A 7,334-nucleotide genomic window follows, 5' to 3' on the forward strand; every position below is an offset into this window, starting at 1 on the left:
TTTTAGATCTTTTCTCCTTCACAGACTGATGACAACTGAACTGATTGTTAATTACAATAATTGATTGCACTGTATGCTGATCATACCTAGTTGCCAGAAAGGCCAAAATTCTCGTCTAATTATGCACCCGGTAGCACCAGCTATCGAGTGAGAAATGATCTTTCACGTGACGTTTACATAGTGGGTTTCAACATACCCGCCACCTTGAACATACATGTTCAAGAAGAAGTAAAGAAAACCGTAAACAAAAACAAATTGGATGAGACTACCATAATTCATGGAACAAAATATTGATTCTGTGCTTAATAACTAATTCAATTTTCGTGTTTGCTTAAATCTATTGCTGAATCCGACGCCAGTTGATTCTGCGGAGGTGCTCTGGTCGCTGTAGGATGTTCATCGTTGTCTGGGAGATCATTGGCGAATGGAAGCAGACATATTTTCGTGATGGGACTTGTGATGATACCACGAGCAGTACGTAATGACACTACCCGTGTTAGTTGGTCCTTTCCCGGCATGATCGCCTCGATGCGAGCAAGGGGCCACCTGATGGTCGGTTGATTCTCGTCGACTAGGATAACCATTTTACCAGGAAGGATGGAATCATTGCGTTTCCAGCCGCGGGTGTCGTTTTGCAATTCCTGAAGATACTCATGTTTCCAATGGATCCAAAAGCGCTGCACATGTTGCTGCAACTGCTGGTAGTGCTCCAGTCTGGACTTTGGTATGCTGTACAGGTCGGGGCCGGGCAGGGCTTGTAACGACGATCCAATTAGGAAGTGTGCTGGCGTTAAAGCTGTCAAGTCATCTGGGTCTTCAGTAGTTGGCAATAACGGACGGGAATTCATGATGGCTTCGATCTGAGTGAGGATCGTACACATGTCTTCGAATGACAATCGCACTGACCCTAGTTGACGAAATAGGTGTCGTTTTGCTACTTTAACTGCTGCTTCCCACAAACCGCCGAAGTGTGGAGCTTTGGGCGGCGTTAGATGCCAAACGATTCCTTCATCGGCGCAAGCGGAAACGATGTGGTCTTGCTGGGTTCGGTCTTGAAATCTGTGGAAGAGCTCAGACAATTCGTTTTTTGCCCCCTCGAAATTTTTACCATTGTCTGAATGGATGTGGGTTGGTCGGCCACGGCGTGCAATAAAACGACGAAGTGAATTGAGGAAACCGTTAGTGGACAAATCACTGACCAATTCAAGGTGCACTGCTTTGGTTGAAAAGCAAATAAACAGGCACAAATAAGCCTTGGCAGGTGCAGCACGCTTGTGGATAGGACGGAGATATAGTGGACCAGCGTAGTCTATTCCAGTGACACTGAATGGGCGGCTTGGTATGACTCGTTGAGCTGGTAGCTGGCCGATTTGCTGTTGAGCTGGCGTGGGATTCAGCCGAGTACAGCGGAAACAATTCCTCACAACATTCTGTGCCAGCCTTCGACCTCGTGGGGGCCAAAATTCGTCGCGAATTGCTGTTATTAGCTGACGCCCGCCACCGTGGAGTAGTTTGCGATGAAAGTGCTCAAAAATCAATCGTGTGAAGGGATGGTTGGCAGGCAACAAAGCAGGGTGCTTGGCCTGATACGGCAGAAGAGCATGGTTAAGCCTACCTCCGACTCTCAACACTCCCTCGGAATCAAAAAACGGATTCATGCGTCTTATGTGTGACTGTTTTTGCACGGCTTTCTGTTGCCTCAGTTGTTTTATTTCTTCTGCGTATCCATCTGCTTGGGCTAACCGAACAAGGAGCGCCTTGGCTTTGGCGATTTCAGCAACTGTTAGCGACAAACCGACATTGTACGACGACGGTTGGGTGCGGACTTTAGAGCGGGTATTAGAAATGAAACGCAGAATGTATCCAATCACGTGAAGCAGACGCATATAGGAGGACCAGCGCATGAATAACGGGTTAACGGTTGTAGTTGCTTGAACGACAGCAACGGTTGATTTGATTTCTAATTCTTCTTCCGGTACACGTAAGGGAACTGATACTGGCCATTCTTTAGATGAACTTGTCAGCCAAGCGGGACCCTGATTCCACAAGTCACTTTTAAGAAATTCTTCCACAGATATGCCTCGTGACACTAGATCCGCTGGATTCTCGATTCCTCGAACGTGTTTCCACTGACAGCCGTGCGTATATTGTTGAATTTCCGAGACTCGGTTGGCCACAAAGGTTGGCCATGTGTTCGGCGGTGATCGAAGCCATTGTAGGGTCACAGCAGAGTCTGACCAAAAATATGATGAGGAAACGTTCACGTCGATGGCCTTTTTTATGCGATCGTGCAAATGCGCTGCTACAACGGCGGCACATAGTTCCAGTCGAGCAATGGTGAGTCTCTTTAGCGGGGCTACTCGGGATTTTGATGCCAGCAGTTGGATACGCACCCTTCCTTCTTCGTCTTCGCAACGGGCGTACGTGCAGGCACCGTACGCAGCTTGAGATGCATCTGCAAAAGTGTGGAGCTGGATGATTGAATTTGGGAGAAAGGCATAGCGGTTCACCCGATGCTCGGAGATCTTCAAAAGGTCTTGATGGTAGGATTCCCATTTTGATTTGACGGGCTCTGGTACAGGATCGTCCCAGTCACAGGACAACAACCACAATTCTTGCATGATAATCTTTGCTCGAACTACAACTGGTGCAATGAGCCCTAAGGGATCAAAGAGCTTGGCAATATCGGAAAGAATCGACCGCTTAGTAGGAGGCTCATCGCTACTTTGAATCTGGGAATCAAATCGCAGAAAATCTGCTTCAGGCTCCCAGCTGATTCCAAGCGCCTTAATAGTTTCATGAGGAGCGAAATGGAGAGAGGATTGTGTGCCAACCTGCTCGTTGTCAAGACCTTGTAGGACTTCCAGCCGATTGGATGTCCATTTCCGTAGCTCAAATCCTCCCATTCGCAACAGCTCACTGAGTTCAGTTCGTAGATGGATTGCTTCCTCTACAGATTGAGCTCCGCCAATAAAATCATCAACGTAGAAGCTCTTCTTCAATGCCGGTGTACCTTTGGGGAACGCTTTTCCTTCATCTTCGGCCAATTGTTGGAGAGTGCGAGTTGCCAAAAATGATGATGGAGCTAGGCCGTATGTAACAGTGAGAAGTTCGAAGGTTTGCACAGGGGTTTGCTTTGAGAAACGCCATAAAATACGCTGCAGTTGTGAGTCGTCGGGATGAACTAGTACTTGCCTGTACATTTTAGCGATGTCGCCGACGAGAGCGACCGGGAATGTTCGAAAACGTAAAATGATGTTGAGAAGATCCTCCTGCACCACTGGACCAACACAGAGAGCTTCGTTGAGAGAGAAGCCGGTGGAGGTTTTTGCAGAACCGTCAAACACGACACGGACCTTCGTCGTCGTGCTTGCCTCCTTAATAACGGGGTGGTGGGGCAGGTAATATATCGGAGAGTTTCGTTCGTCGTCCGCTTCGACCAAGCGCATGTGACCGAGGGAGAGATACTCTCTCATAAACTGATGATACTCTTGCTTCAATTTTTCGTTTCGTTCCAGCCGTCTCTCTAGATATTCTAGCCTTCGAAGAGCGTTGTCCTTGGACTCACCGATCTTCTCGTTGAAGTCAGGTTTTCGAGGGTATCGCACGATGTAGCGGCCTTCGGAATTCCTGGATACTGAAGACGCGAATAGGGTTTCACATTGCCGCTCTTCAACTGTATAGTTGTCCGATACTGTTAGCTCTTCTGTCTGCCAAAACCTCTCCAAGCGTTCCTCCAACGAGATCATGGAAACTGCGACTGTTTCATTTGCTGTGGATGCACATTCAGCGGGGGAAGCGGTACCTGAGGATCCAACGACAATCCAGCCAAAAACACTGTTGACCAAAAGCGGCAGATTTTCATCGAGCTTAATGCGTGCAGCGCTGGGGAAAAATGAATAAAAATGCTTTGCCCCAAGCAACATGTCTATCGGCTGACTTTCATTGAATGACGGGTCTGCAAGGAACAGATCATTTGGAATTTTCCACCCTGCTATAGCAACATTTTGGGAAGGAAGGTTGGCCGTTAACTTTTCCATCACCAGAAAATTAACCCCACATGAAAAACCGCCTTTTCGGGATTGAACCTGAGCAAAAACGGATTCTCGAATTGTGTTCGAGAGTTTTCCAGCTCCTTGTACTGTTACGTTCACCTTTTGCCGACGTAAATTAAGAATTCTTGCCATACGATGGGTGATAAGATTTGGCTGTGAAGCGCTGTCCAAAAGCGCACGAACCAGATGTTCTACCCCATAGTTGTCGATGACTTTTACTACTACAGTGAGCAGAAAAACATTTTCTCGTGGATGTTGAAGAGCTGTACTGACTTCTACAGGCAAAGTAGCTTCAGAAGCAGCAACCATAGACTGCGTCGCTGATTCGCTTAAAGATGAAGTGCTCGAATTGGTTGAAGTAGATGGTAATGGACAAGATGAACCTTGATTGGTGGGCTTGCGTGAAGCTTCGGACTGCTCAGGGTGCAGAAGCGTATGATGACGTCGATTGCATTTTTTACAGTTGAAACTAGACGGACAATTACGAGCAAAATGGTTTCCCTTGATGCAGTTGTGGCACAAACGTTTCGAGCTTACTAGCTGTTGACGTTCACTTGTAGATAGATTGATGAACCTCTGGCATCGAATCACCGCATGCGATTGGCCGCAAGCGATGCATTTCTCCCCTAAATTCGTAGTAGCTGCACACGACGAAAGTCTGAATTGAGAATGGTGATGATGCTTTCTCGGCTGTTGAGCAGGGCTTCCTGTAGATGGGACGAGATTCGGTCCATGGTTGTTCACTGAGATAGACTCCAACACTCTGGTGCGCCTCTGGAGGAAATCGATGAGACACGCGTAGTTAGGGTCCTCCACAGTAGACGCATGGTCCTCCCAAGCCTTCACCGTGTCATTGTGCAGGCGTGTACACAGCAAATGCTCCAAAACAGTGCTCCACGAATCGGTCGGTTCTCCTAATTGGTTTAGAATTTTCGTGTGCCGCTCAAACTCGTCCACCAATGCGTGTAGCGATGCAGCGGACTCCTTTTTCATGCAGGGAATGTCAAAAAGCGCCTGCAGATGTCGCTTTTTAAGGAGATAGTCGTTTGAATATCGATTCCTCAGTGTCTCCCAAGCCAAAGCGTAGTTAGCGGAACTAATTCCAATGGATTCAATCAATTGAGCAGCTTCACCCTTGACGGCTGCCCGCAAATAATGGAATTTCTGTATATCCGGGACATCTGGATTTGAATGGATTAGTGCAAGAAAGGTGTCGTGGAATGCAAGCCATTGCATGTAATCTCCGTCAAACTCAGGCAGAGAAATTGTCGGCAATTTTATCCCAGAGAGAGTGGAGGAACCTTGAGGGGGTTGAGGGACTTGCGCGGCAATAACAGAAGGCGGGGGCAATTTAGATATCAGACTGGCTTTAATTTCGAAAAGGCGAGGCTCAAATTCGGCTCGAATGCATGCATGCTCTGTCCTACCTTCTTGGGTTGTCTCACCGTCCTCCAACTGTGACTGCACTGCCTCTAGGCTGTTCCAAAGGCCGTTTAGGTATTCCAGCCTCAAAGGTAGTTGCGCCAGGTCGCGCTGCGCATCGTAACTCGTCGCGAATGCCTCTGCCCGGCCCAATGCAGCAAGAAGTGTCGCTCGTCGTGCCACTAGTTGGGCCTTCGACTGAAGTAATGGTAGCTGGCCCTGCTGTTGACCGTCCATCATCCTTTCCAGGAGCGCGATTTCCAATTAAGCGAGCGATCTGTCAATCAAACGACCAAAAGTAGACCCACAGAGAGAACTATAACGCACTTGGAAAGGAACTCACCTTGTCCAAGGCAAAGAAATGCCTTGTATTCAACTCAAGCCGGAAGCAGTACCGTCCGTACTAAGCGTACAAATCTGAAGATCGTCCCTTTGTCGATGGTAGGCGTTGTGAGCTTGACGTATGTACGTGAGAAGAAGGCAATGGTAACTCGAAGGTTGCTCCAACTGGGGACACTACAGCAGCTGAACGACGCAGGCCAGTCTCGTCGTAGCAGAACACGTGTTGTTAAGAAACCACCGCGGCTAGGGACGCCACGATGAACAATGGTAATTGTACTAGCAGGTGGCCGGGAAGATGGCGCCTGAGGCCGGAGACAAAGCCGCACTCCGGAGTAGCTGGCAGCAATTGTCTTGAGCGATCGATCCGTGATAATCAGCACATGCAGAAGAAAAGAAAACAATCTAGAGGGCACCTGTGATACCCGCAAAATCCGATCGGACAGGTCGTTACCTTGCGCCCGATGAATTGAGCCTTGTATTCAATGACAAGCAGGATCACGAGGCTCCTTCGACTCTGATGTCCAAGATGGCAGCGCCCAGTAGACAGCCCAGCACGTGGTGGATAGGATGGAATCCTGGTCACGGCACCAAGTTTTATGATGTCGCTTACCCTACGTTGTGTCCTTTTTTTTATCGGAATCCGAACGAATCGGCGAAGGGGCAACTATTGGGGCGGTACCTTACGGTGAACAGCAGCAAATCGAAGGATGTGGTTGGATATATAGTTGAACGGGAACACTCCAACGCAGCACGCAGTCTTGCAATGCACTTCGGGACTTCCACACAGGCAGGTATTTAAACGGCAATGGTAAGTATATGCACTTTTATTCTTCTAAAATTTAATTTACAGTTGACACTTTAATTTTGAACTTTTATTTTAGATCTTTTCTCCTTCACAGACTGATGACAACTGAACTGATTGTTAATTACAATAATTGATTGCACTGTATGCTGATCATACCTAGTTGCCAGAAAGGCCAAAATTCTCGTCTAATTATGCACCCGGTAGCACCAGCTATCGAGTGAGAAATGATCTTTCACGTGACGTTTACATAGTGGGTTTCAACACAAACCTATGAATAGTTCGACATTATAAATGTCGACGTACTTTTCAAATCTTCTACCGGAAAGATATTCACCGTGAGTCAAAAATGTAAAATAATTTGAAGTGAGAGTCGTATGTTTCCTTCTTATCTATGGATAGCATCACAGACCAAAGGTGACTCCCAGATTTTTTTTTTCCTCCCTCACTAACAGAAAACATTTAATAGAGATTAAACTGAATGATGAAAAAATATTTTTCGAGTTTTTCTACAATTCTCCTCAGGACTACTGCGCTTTTCTGAATGAGAAATAGAGAGAAAATTAAAGTTGTATAATTTCACGGGGCACTCTCTCGAATTATACCTTAGAGTTGGAAGAATACTTCCTGAAAGTTTCAGCTTAGTTGGTCGTTCCATGAACTGGCGCATTTGAATTGAAATTAATATGGGATTTTTAGCTCAAACATATGGG

This window comes from Aedes aegypti, chromosome 1 (genome assembly GCF_002204515.2).
Source record: "Aedes aegypti strain LVP_AGWG chromosome 1, AaegL5.0 Primary Assembly, whole genome shotgun sequence".
In the NCBI taxonomy this organism is placed as follows: domain Eukaryota; kingdom Metazoa; phylum Arthropoda; class Insecta; order Diptera; family Culicidae; genus Aedes; species Aedes aegypti.